General features: G+C 42.5%; 6 non-coding genes across 6 annotated transcripts; all 6 read left to right on the top strand.

Annotated features, from left to right (window-relative positions):
• The first annotated feature begins 484 nt into the window (after window positions 1–484).
• trnad-guc (transfer RNA aspartic acid (anticodon GUC)) lies at window positions 485–556 on the top strand. Its single transcript has one exon. It is a non-coding gene; the product is annotated as a tRNA-Asp (tRNA).
• A 278-nt stretch (window positions 557–834) lies between these two features.
• Window positions 835–908, top strand: trnan-guu (transfer RNA asparagine (anticodon GUU)). The gene has a single exon. It is a non-coding gene; the product is annotated as a tRNA-Asn (tRNA).
• Window positions 909–6,139: 5,231 nt separating this feature from the next.
• trnad-guc (transfer RNA aspartic acid (anticodon GUC)) lies at window positions 6,140–6,211 on the top strand. Its single transcript has one exon. It is a non-coding gene; the product is annotated as a tRNA-Asp (tRNA).
• A 278-nt stretch (window positions 6,212–6,489) lies between these two features.
• Window positions 6,490–6,563, top strand: trnan-guu (transfer RNA asparagine (anticodon GUU)). The gene has a single exon. It is a non-coding gene; the product is annotated as a tRNA-Asn (tRNA).
• Window positions 6,564–11,794: 5,231 nt separating this feature from the next.
• trnad-guc (transfer RNA aspartic acid (anticodon GUC)) lies at window positions 11,795–11,866 on the top strand. The gene has a single exon. It is a non-coding gene; the product is annotated as a tRNA-Asp (tRNA).
• Window positions 11,867–12,144: 278 nt separating this feature from the next.
• Window positions 12,145–12,218, top strand: trnan-guu (transfer RNA asparagine (anticodon GUU)). Its single transcript has one exon. It is a non-coding gene; the product is annotated as a tRNA-Asn (tRNA).
• Window positions 12,219–12,691: the final 473 nt, after the last annotated feature.

The raw sequence follows: 12,691 nt of genomic DNA, 5'->3' as shown, positions 1-12,691 counted from the left end.
TATCGTGTTTGTTAGGGATGGTTGTCAGAGTTGACCGTGTTTGTTTGGGATAGTTGTCAGAGTTGACCGTGTTTGTTAGGGATGGTTGTCAAGAGTTGACTGAAGGACTAAATGCGCCAGCTCGATATACCGTCATCAAATGTAAATTCAACAGTTCAACTGTTGTTTTATTAAATAAAGCATTTCAATTGGCACGGTGTATCCCTGTATGTAATAATGTCTCAATGATCATTTAATTTAGAAAAAACGTTTTCAGTGTTAAAATAGGCCCACCCCCGCAAAAAAGGTCAACAAAAATGAACAGGCACACAAGTAATGAAATACTGAGGTCCGTTTGGATATTTGAATATTCAAACAACCGTGGTCGTCTGCTGTGTGTGTGTGTGTATGCGTGTCTAAATGTGGACTTATATTGACAAAGAAGGGGATGCTGTTGCTTTAACTGAAAGTGACCTGCAGAGGTAGAATTCCAGCACACACTCAGTCCTCGTTAGTATAGTGGTCAGTATCCCCGCCTGTCACGCGGGAGACCGGGGTTCAATTCCCCGACGGGGAGGTGAACATTTTATTGTCCTTTTACTTCACCGGGAGACGGATTGGGAGGGACATGAACAACATTTAGAAAACGTCTGTCTTTGATATAAACCACGTAGTATATACGTCTGTTCAGATATGGATGTTACCCCTCTGTTTTGCCACACAATTATGACTGAAAGCTGAATATGTCTCTGTCTGGATAAGATAATAGCATTTTTGCAACCACGTAACGGCGGAGTGATTTCCATGAAATGAACGTGGTCCTTGTTCCACGTGGGTCCATGTCCTAGCAGTTTAGTCTCTGTGGCGCAATTGGTTAGCGCGTTAGACTGTTAATCTAAAGGTTGGTGGTTCAAGCCCACCCAGGGACGAGTGTTTTCTAATTGTTGAGCTCTGTGATGTAAGAACACTTTCCTGGAGTGTAAATTTGATGACGTGTACTCTTTTTTAAACGTGATTGGTGAGTTGTTGAATCTAAAAGAGGAGGAGTATGATATTTTACATCCTAGTAAAATGGGTGTCAGTGGCCTGTGATCATCAGTTGCTGAATAGCTTCACCATGTATCTAAACTCCCGATAGAATGAGATCGCAGACAGCCAGGGGTCAAAGGTCAGCTTTTTACCAACTCCATGTCTGTGGCTCAATTGCTTTGAGCCTTAGACTGTTAATCTAAAGTTTTGATTTATGTGTTTCAACATACAACATGAGAACAGTCGCATTGAAACCACAGGTAAAATGGGAGGCGGTGGCCTGATTGCATATATAGCTACAGAGGGTAGTGCGTACGGCCCAGTACATCACTGGGGCTAAGCTGCCTGCCATCCAGGACCTCTACACCAGGTGGTGTCAGAGGAAGGCCCTAAAAATTGTCAAAGAGTCCAGCCACCCCAGTCATAGACTGTTCTCTCTACTACCGCATGGCAAGCCGTACCGGAGTGCCAAGTCTAGGACAAAAAGGCTTCTACACAGTTTTTACCCGCAAGCCATAAGACTCCTGAACAGGCAATCAAATGGCTACCCAAACTATTTGCATTGTGTCCCGCCAACCCCTCTTTTACGCTTTTGCTACTCTCTGTTCATCATATATGCTTAGTCACTTTAACCATATCTACATGTACATACTACCTCAACCAGCCTGACTAACCGGTGTCTGTATGTAGCCTCGCTACTTTTATAGCCTCGCTACTGTATATAGCCTGTCTTTTTACTGTTGTTTTATTTCTTTACTTACCTATTGTTCACCTAATACCTTTTTTGCACTATTGGTTAAGAGCCTGTAAGTAAGCAGTTCACTGTAAGGTCTACACCTGTTGTATTCGGCACACGTGACAAATAAACTTGGATTTGATTTGAAAGCAAAGGCCTGTGGTTTTATTACTGTATATCTCGACCGTTTTGTTAGGAAAATATAAATCTGGCTCAAAGGACCATATTTTTGTATATAGATAAGCATCCTTCTCGAAGGACCATATACATCATCAATATATATTAACAGTGGTGGAAAAAGAACCCAATTGTCATACTTGAGTAAAAGTAAAGATGCTTTAAAAGAAAATGACTCAAGTAAAAGTTACTCCAGTAGTAAAATCTAAACGTTTTTGGTTTTAAATGTACTTGAGTATCAAAAGTAAAAGTGTAAATCATTTAAAATGTGTTATATTAAGCAAACCAAACAACACGATTATCTTATTTTTTAATTTACGGAGAGCCAGGGGCACGGTTCACCACTCAGCCACAATTTACAAACAAATCATTTGTGTTTAGTGAGTCTGCCAGATAAGAGGCAGTAGGGATGACCCGGGATGTTCTCTTGATAAGTGCGTGAATTGCACGATTTTCCTGTCCTGCTAAGCATTCAAAATGTAACGACTTCTTATGGGTGTCAGGGAAAATGTATGGAGTAAAAAGTACATTATTCTCTTTAGAAATGTAGTGAAGTAAAAGTAGTCCAAAATATGATTAGTTAAGTACAGATACCCCAAAAAACGACTTAAGAATTACTTTAAAGTATTTTTACTTAAGTACTTTACACCACTGTATATTAATCTGGCTCGACGGACTATATCATGATATATATATATATATATATATATATATATATATATATATATAACATACAGTGCTCAAAAAAATAAAGGGAACACTTAAACAACACAATGTAACTCCAAGTCAATCACACTTCTGTGAAATCAAACTGTCCACTTAGGAAGCAACACTGATTGACAATAAATTTCACATGCTGTTGTGCAAATGGAATAGACAACAGGTGGAAATTATAGGCAATTAGCAAGACACCCCCAATAAAGGAGTGGTTCTGCAGGTGGGGACCACAGACCACTTCTCAGTTCCTATGCTTCCTGGCTGATGTTTTGGTCACTTTTGAATGCTGGCGGTGCTTTCACTCTAGTGGTAGCATGAGACGGAGTCTACAACCCACACAAGTGGCTCAGGTAGTGCAGCTCATCCAGGATGGCACATCAATGCGAGCTGTGGCAAGAAGGTTTGCTGTGTCTGTCAGCGTAGTGTCCAGAGCATGGAGGCGCTACCAGGAGACAGGCCAGTACATCAGGAGACGTGGAGAAGGCCGTAGGAGGGCAACAACCCAGCAGCAGGTCCGCTACCTCCGCCTTTGTGCAAGGAGAAGCAGGAGAAGCACTGCCAGAGCCCTGCAAAATGACCTCCAGCAGGCCACAAATGTGCATGTGTCTGATCAAACGGTCAGAAACAGACTCCATGAGGGTGGTATGAGGGCCCGACGTCCACAGGTGGGGGTTGTGCTTACAGCCCAACACCGTGCAGGACGTTTGGCATTTGCCAGAGAACACCAAGATTGGCAAATTCGCCACTGGCGCCCTGTGCTCTTCACAGATGAAAGCACGTTCACACTGAGCACGTGACAGACGTGACAGAGTCTGGAGACGCCGTGGAGAACGTTCTGCTGCCTGCAACATCCTCCAGCATGACCGGTTTGGCGGTGGGTCAGTCATGGTGTGGTGTGGGGTGGGGTGGGTGGCATTTCTTTGGGGGGCCGCACAGCCCTCCATGTGCTCGCCAGAGGTAGCCTGACTGCCATTAGGTACCGAGATGAGATCCTCAGACCCCTTGTGAGACCATATGCTGGTTCAGTTGGCCCTGGGTTCCTCCTAATGCAAGACAATGCTAGACCTCATGTGGCTGGAGTGTGTCAGCAGTTCCTACAAGAGGAAAGGCATTGATCCTATGGACTGGCCCGCCCGTTCCCCAGACCTGAATCCAATTGAGCACATCTGGGACATCATGTCTCGCTCCATCCACCAACGCCACGTTGCACCACAGACTGTCCAAGAGTTGGCGGATGCTTTAGTCCAGGTCTCGGAGGAGATCCCTCAGGAGACCATCCGCCACCTCATCAGGAGCATGCCCAGGCGTTGTAGGGAGGTCATACAGGCACGTGGAGGCCACACACACTACTGAGCCTCATTTTGACTTGTTTTAAGGACATTACATCAAAGTTGGATCAGCTTGTAGTGTGGTTTTCCACTTTAATTTTGAGTGTGACTCCAAATCCAGACCTCCATGGGTTGATAAATTGGATTTCCATTGATTATTTTTGTGTGATTTTGTTGTCAGCACATTCAACTATGTAAAGAAAAAAGTATTTAATAAGATTATTTCTTTCATTCAGATCGAGGATGTGTTGTTTAAGTGTTCCCTTTATTTTTTTGATCAGTATATATATATATATATATATATATATATATATATATATATATATTATATATATAAACGGCGGTACATCATTACTTTAAGAAGCGAAGGTCAGTCAATCTGGAAAATTTCAACAACTTTGAAAGTTTCTTCAAGCGCAGTCGCAAAAAACCATCAAGCGCTATGATGAAACTGGCTCTCATGAGGACCGCCACAGGAAAGGAAGACCCAGAGTTAGCTCTGCTGCGGAGAAAAAAGTTCATTCGAGTTACCAGCCTCAGAAATTGCAGCCCAAATAAATGCTTCACAGAGTTCAAGTAACAGACACATCTCAACATCAACTGTTCAGAAGAGACTACGTGAATCAGGCCTTCATGGTCGAATTGCTGTAAAACAAAAACATTACTAAAGGACACCAATAATATGAAGAGACTTGCTTGGGCCAAGAAACACGAGCAATGGCCATTAGATTGTTGGAAATCTGTCCTTTGGTCTGACTCCAAATTTGAGATTTTTGGTTCCAACCGCTCTGTCTTTGTGAGACGCGGAGTAGGTGAACGCATGATCTCCGCGTGTGTGATTCCCACCGTGAAGCAAGGAGGAGGTGTGATGGTGTGGGGATGCTTTGCTGGTGACACTGTTGGTGATTTTATTTAGAATTCAAGGCACACTTAACCAGCATTGCTACCACAGTATTCTGCAGCGATACGCCATCCCATCTGGTTTGCGCTTAGTGGGACTATCATTTGTTTTTCAACAGGACAATGACCCAACACACCTCCAGGCTGTGTAAGGGCTATTTGACCAAGAAGGAGAGTGATGGAGTGCTGCATCAAATGACCTGGCCTCCACAATCACCTGATTGAGAGAGTTTGGGATGAGTTGGACCGCAGAGTGAAGGAAAAGCAGCCAACAAGTGCTCAGCATTTGTGGGAACTCCTTCAAGACTGTTGAAAAGCATTCCAGGTGCAGCTGGTGGAGAGAATGCCAAGAGTGTGCAAAGCTGTCATCAAGACAAAGGGTGGCTACTTTGAAGAATATAAAATATATTTTTATTTCTTTAACACTTTTTTAGTTACTACAAGATACCATGTGTTATTTTATAGTTTTGATGTCTTCACTTTTATTCTACAATGTAGAAAATAGTAAAAAATCTAGAAGAAAAAAAACCTTGAATGAGTAGGTGTGTCCCAACTTTTGACTGGTTCTGGATATGTGTATGTATGTCTATATTAATCTGGTTTGAGGAACAATAAATTCAGAATCTATTATCCACTCTTGTTACTGCTAGAACTTCTTTTCATTTTCAGCAACCCCCATTATGATAAATCACTGTATATCACCTTGTATAACTTTGAGAAAATTCTAATGAATGTATTTTGTCTCGTTGTTTAAAGTGTGCGCAGGACTTGTTTATAGGAAAATGTTGGTATCGTGTTTGTTAGGGATGGTTGTCAGAGTTGACCGTGTTTGTTTGGGATAGTTGTCAGAGTTGACCGTGTTTGTTAGGGATGGTTGTCAAGAGTTGACTGAAGGACTAAATGCGCCAGCTCGATATACCGTCATCAAATGTAAATTCAACAGTTCAACTGTTGTTTTATTAAATAAAGCATTTCAATTGGCACGGTGTATCCCTGTATGTAATAATGTCTCAATGATCATTTAATTTAGAAAAAACGTTTTCAGTGTTAAAATAGGCCCACCCCCGCAAAAAAGGTCAACAAAAATGAACAGGCACACAAGTAATGAAATACTGAGGTCCGTTTGGATATTTGAATATTCAAACAACCGTGGTCGTCTGCTGTGTGTGTGTGTGTATGCGTGTCTAAATGTGGACTTATATTGACAAAGAAGGGGATGCTGTTGCTTTAACTGAAAGTGACCTGCAGAGGTAGAATTCCAGCACACACTCAGTCCTCGTTAGTATAGTGGTCAGTATCCCCGCCTGTCACGCGGGAGACCGGGGTTCAATTCCCCGACGGGGAGGTGAACATTTTATTGTCCTTTTACTTCACCGGGAGACGGATTGGGAGGGACATGAACAACATTTAGAAAACATCTGTCTTTGAGATAAACCACGTAGTATATACGTCTGTTCAGATCTGGATATTACCCCTCTGTTTAGCCGCACAATTATGAATGGAAGCTGAATATGTCTCTTTCTGGATAAGATAATAGCATTTTTGCAACCACGTAACGGCGGAGTGATTTCCATGAAATGAACGTGGTCCTTGTTCCACGTGGGTCCATGTCCTAGCAGTTTAGTCTCTGTGGCGCAATTGGTTAGCGCGTTAGACTGTTAATCTAAAGGTTGGTGGTTCAAGCCCACCCAGGGACGAGTGTTTTCTAATTGTTGAGCTCTGTGATGTAAGAACACTTTCCTGGAGTGTAAATTTGATGACGTGTACTCTTTTTTTAAACGTGATTGGTGAGTTGTTGAATCTAAAAGAGGAGGAGTATGATATTTTACATCCTAGTAAAATGGGTGTCAGTGGCCTGTGATCATCAGTTGCTGAATAGCTTCACCATGTATCTAAACTCCCGATAGAATGAGATCGCAGACAGCCAGGGGTCAAAGGTCAGCTTTTTACCAACTCCATGTCTGTGGCTCAATTGCTTTGAGCCTTAGACTGTTAATCTAAAGTTTTGATTTATGTGTTTCAACATACAACATGAGAACAGTCGCATTGAAACCACAGGTAAAATGGGAGGCGGTGGCCTGATTGCATATATAGCTACAGAGGGTAGTGCGTACGGCCCAGTACATCACTGGGGCTAAGCTGCCTGCCATCCAGGACCTCTACACCAGGTGGTGTCAGAGGAAGGCCCTAAAAATTGTCAAAGAGTCCAGCCACCCCAGTCATAGACTGTTCTCTCTACTACCGCATGGCAAGCCGTACCGGAGTGCCAAGTCTAGGACAAAAAGGCTTCTACACAGTTTTTTACCCGCAAGCCATAAGACTCCTGATCAGGCAATCAAATGGCTACCCAAACTATTTGCATTGTGTCCCGCCAACCCCTCTTTTACGCTTTTGCTACTCTCTGTTCATCATATATGCTTAGTCACTTTAACCATATCTACATGTACATACTACCTCAACCAGCCTGACTAACCGGTGTCTGTATGTAGCCTCGCTACTTTTATAGCCTCGCTACTGTATATAGCCTGTCTTTTTTACTGTTGTTTTATTTCTTTACTTACCTATTGTTCACCTAATACCTTTTTTGCACTATTGGTTAAGAGCCTGTAAGTAAGCAGTTCACTGTAAGGTCTACACCTGTTGTATTCGGCACACGTGACAAATAAACTTGGATTTGATTTGAAAGCAAAGGCCTGTGGTTTTATTACTGTATATCTCGACCGTTTTGTTAGGAAAATATAAATCTGGCTCAAAGGACCATATTTTTGTATATAGATAAGCATCCTTCTCGAAGGACCATATACATCATCAATATATATTAACAGTGGTGGAAAAAGAACCCAATTGTCATACTTGAGTAAAAGTAAAGATGCTTTAAAAGAAAATGACTCAAGTAAAAGTTACTCCAGTAGTAAAATCTAAACGTTTTTGGTTTTAAATGTACTTGAGTATCAAAAGTAAAAGTGTAAATCATTTAAAATGTGTTATATTAAGCAAACCAAACAACACGATTATCTTATTTTTTAATTTACGGAGAGCCAGGGGCACGGTTCACCACTCAGCCACAATTTACAAACAAATCATTTGTGTTTAGTGAGTCTGCCAGATAAGAGGCAGTAGGGATGACCCGGGATGTTCTCTTGATAAGTGCGTGAATTGCACGATTTTCCTGTCCTGCTAAGCATTCAAAATGTAACGACTTCTTATGGGTGTCAGGGAAAATGTATGGAGTAAAAAGTACATTATTCTCTTTAGAAATGTAGTGAAGTAAAAGTAGTCCAAAATATGATTAGTTAAGTACAGATACCCCAAAAAACGACTTAAGAATTACTTTAAAGTATTTTTACTTAAGTACTTTACACCACTGTATATTAATCTGGCTCGACGGACTATATCATGATATATATATATATATATATATATATATATATATATATATACATACAGTGCTCAAAAAAATAAAGGGAACACTTAAACAACACAATGTAACTCCAAGTCAATCACACTTCTGTGAAATCAAACTGTCCACTTAGGAAGCAACACTGATTGACAATAAATTTCACATGCTGTTGTGCAAATGGAATAGACAACAGGTGGAAATTATAGGCAATTAGCAAGACACCCCCAATAAAGGAGTGGTTCTGCAGGTGGGGACCACAGACCACTTCTCAGTTCCTATGCTTCCTGGCTGATGTTTTGGTCACTTTTGAATGCTGGCGGTGCTTTCACTCTAGTGGTAGCATGAGACGGAGTCTACAACCCACACAAGTGGCTCAGGTAGTGCAGCTCATCCAGGATGGCACATCAATGCGAGCTGTGGCAAGAAGGTTTGCTGTGTCTGTCAGCGTAGTGTCCAGAGCATGGAGGCGCTACCAGGAGACAGGCCAGTACATCAGGAGACGTGGAGAAGGCCGTAGGAGGGCAACAACCCAGCAGCAGGTCCGCTACCTCCGCCTTTGTGCAAGGAGAAGCAGGAGAAGCACTGCCAGAGCCCTGCAAAATGACCTCCAGCAGGCCACAAATGTGCATGTGTCTGATCAAACGGTCAGAAACAGACTCCATGAGGGTGGTATGAGGGCCCGACGTCCACAGGTGGGGGTTGTGCTTACAGCCCAACACCGTGCAGGACGTTTGGCATTTGCCAGAGAACACCAAGATTGGCAAATTCGCCACTGGCGCCCTGTGCTCTTCACAGATGAAAGCACGTTCACACTGAGCACGTGACAGACGTGACAGAGTCTGGAGACGCCGTGGAGAACGTTCTGCTGCCTGCAACATCCTCCAGCATGACCGGTTTGGCGGTGGGTCAGTCATGGTGTGGTGTGGGGTGGGGTGGGTGGCATTTCTTTGGGGGGCCGCACAGCCCTCCATGTGCTCGCCAGAGGTAGCCTGACTGCCATTAGGTACCGAGATGAGATCCTCAGACCCCTTGTGAGACCATATGCTGGTTCAGTTGGCCCTGGGTTCCTCCTAATGCAAGACAATGCTAGACCTCATGTGGCTGGAGTGTGTCAGCAGTTCCTACAAGAGGAAAGGCATTGATCCTATGGACTGGCCCGCCCGTTCCCCAGACCTGAATCCAATTGAGCACATCTGGGACATCATGTCTCGCTCCATCCACCAACGCCACGTTGCACCACAGACTGTCCAAGAGTTGGCGGATGCTTTAGTCCAGGTCTCGGAGGAGATCCCTCAGGAGACCATCCGCCACCTCATCAGGAGCATGCCCAGGCGTTGTAGGGAGGTCATACAGGCACGTGGAGGCCACACACACTACTGAGCCTCATTTTGACTTGTTTTAAGGACATTACATCAAAGTTGGATCAGCTTGTAGTGTGGTTTTCCACTTTAATTTTGAGTGTGACTCCAAATCCAGACCTCCATGGGTTGATAAATTGGATTTCCATTGATTATTTTTGTGTGATTTTGTTGTCAGCACATTCAACTATGTAAAGAAAAAAGTATTTAATAAGATTATTTCTTTCATTCAGATCGAGGATGTGTTGTTTAAGTGTTCCCTTTATTTTTTTGATCAGTATATATATATATATATATATATATATATATATATATATATATATATATATATATTTAACGGCGGTACATCATTACTTTAAGAAGCGAAGGTCAGTCAATCTGGAAAATTTCAACAACTTTGAAAGTTTCTTCAAGCGCAGTCGCAAAAACCATCAAGCGCTATGATGAAACTGGCTCTCATGAGGACCGCCACAGGAAAGGAAGACCCAGAGTTAGCTCTGCTGCGGAGAAAAAGTTCATTCGAGTTACCAGCCTCAGAAATTGCAGCCCAAATAAATGCTTCACAGAGTTCAAGTAACAGACACATCTCAACATCAACTGTTCAGAAGAGACTACGTGAATCAGGCCTTCATGGTCGAATTGCTGTAAAACAAAAACATTACTAAAGGACACCAATAATATGAAGAGACTTGCTTGGGCCAAGAAACACGAGCAATGGCCATTAGATTGTTGGAAATCTGTCCTTTGGTCTGACTCCAAATTTGAGATTTTTGGTTCCAACCGCTCTGTCTTTGTGAGACGCGGAGTAGGTGAACGCATGATCTCCGCGTGTGTGATTCCCACCGTGAAGCAAGGAGGAGGTGTGATGGTGTGGGGATGCTTTGCTGGTGACACTGTTGGTGATTTTATTTAGAATTCAAGGCACACTTAACCAGCATTGCTACCACAGTATTCTGCAGCGATACGCCATCCCATCTGGTTTGCGCTTAGTGGGACTATCATTTGTTTTTCAACAGGACAATGACCCAACACACCTCCAGGCTGTGTAAGGGCTATTTGACCAAGAAGGAGAGTGATGGAGTGCTGCATCAAATGACCTGGCCTCCACAATCACCTGATTGAGAGAGTTTGGGATGAGTTGGACCGCAGAGTGAAGGAAAAGCAGCCAACAAGTGCTCAGCATTTGTGGGAACTCCTTCAAGACTGTTGAAAAGCATTCCAGGTGCAGCTGGTGGAGAGAATGCCAAGAGTGTGCAAAGCTGTCATCAAGACAAAGGGTGGCTACTTTGAAGAATATAAAATATATTTTTATTTCTTTAACACTTTTTTAGTTACTACAAGATACCATGTGTTATTTTATAGTTTTGATGTCTTCACTTTTATTCTACAATGTAGAAAATAGTAAAAAATCTAGAAGAAAAAAAACCTTGAATGAGTAGGTGTGTCCCAACTTTTGACTGGTTCTGGATATGTGTATGTATGTCTATATTAATCTGGTTTGAGGAACAATAAATTCAGAATCTATTATCCACTCTTGTTACTGCTAGAACTTCTTTTCATTTTCAGCAACCCCCATTATGATAAATCACTGTATATCACCTTGTATAACTTTGAGAAAATTCTAATGAATGTATTTTGTCTCGTTGTTTAAAGTGTGCGCAGGACTTGTTTATAGGAAAATGTTGGTATCGTGTTTGTTAGGGATGGTTGTCAGAGTTGACCGTGTTTGTTTGGGATAGTTGTCAGAGTTGACCGTGTTTGTTAGGGATGGTTGTCAAGAGTTGACTGAAGGACTAAATGCGCCAGCTCGATATACCGTCATCAAATGTAAATTCAACAGTTCAACTGTTGTTTTATTAAATAAAGCATTTCAATTGGCACGGTGTATCCCTGTATGTAATAATGTCTCAATGATCATTTAATTTAGAAAAAACGTTTTCAGTGTTAAAATAGGCCCACCCCCGCAAAAAAGGTCAACAAAAATGAACAGGCACACAAGTAATGAAATACTGAGGTCCGTTTGGATATTTGAATATTCAAACAACCGTGGTCGTCTGCTGTGTGTGTGTGTGTATGCGTGTCTAAATGTGGACTTATATTGACAAAGAAGGGGATGCTGTTGCTTTAACTGAAAGTGACCTGCAGAGGTAGAATTCCAGCACACACTCAGTCCTCGTTAGTATAGTGGTCAGTATCCCCGCCTGTCACGCGGGAGACCGGGGTTCAATTCCCCGACGGGGAGGTGAACATTTTATTGTCCTTTTACTTCACCGGGAGACGGATTGGGAGGGACATGAACAACATTTAGAAAACATCTGTCTTTGAGATAAACCACGTAGTATATACGTCTGTTCAGATCTGGATATTACCCCTCTGTTTAGCCGCACAATTATGAATGGAAGCTGAATATGTCTCTTTCTGGATAAGATAATAGCATTTTTGCAACCACGTAACGGCGGAGTGATTTCCATGAAATGAACGTGGTCCTTGTTCCACGTGGGTCCATGTCCTAGCAGTTTAGTCTCTGTGGCGCAATTGGTTAGCGCGTTAGACTGTTAATCTAAAGGTTGGTGGTTCAAGCCCACCCAGGGACGAGTGTTTTCTAATTGTTGAGCTCTGTGATGTAAGAACACTTTCCTGGAGTGTAAATTTGATGACGTGTACTCTTTTTTTAAACGTGATTGGTGAGTTGTTGAATCTAAAAGAGGAGGAGTATGATATTTTACATCCTAGTAAAATGGGTGTCAGTGGCCTGTGATCATCAGTTGCTGAATAGCTTCACCATGTATCTAAACTCCCGATAGAATGAGATCGCAGACAGCCAGGGGTCAAAGGTCAGCTTTTTACCAACTCCATGTCTGTGGCTCAATTGCTTTGAGCCTTAGACTGTTAATCTAAAGTTTTGATTTATGTGTTTCAACATACAACATGAGAACAGTCGCATTGAAACCACAGGTAAAATGGGAGGCGGTGGCCTGATTGCATATATAGCTACAGAGGGTAGTGCGTACGGCCCAGTACATCACTGGGGCTAAGCTGCCTGCCATCCAGGACCTCTACACCAGGT

The sequence above is a fragment of the Salmo salar genome, chromosome ssa18, assembly GCF_905237065.1.
Source record: "Salmo salar chromosome ssa18, Ssal_v3.1, whole genome shotgun sequence".
NCBI lineage: Eukaryota > Metazoa > Chordata > Actinopteri > Salmoniformes > Salmonidae > Salmo > Salmo salar.
The sequence above is the reverse complement of the archived record's forward strand: the minus strand, read 5'-3'. Positions and strand labels throughout refer to the sequence as shown.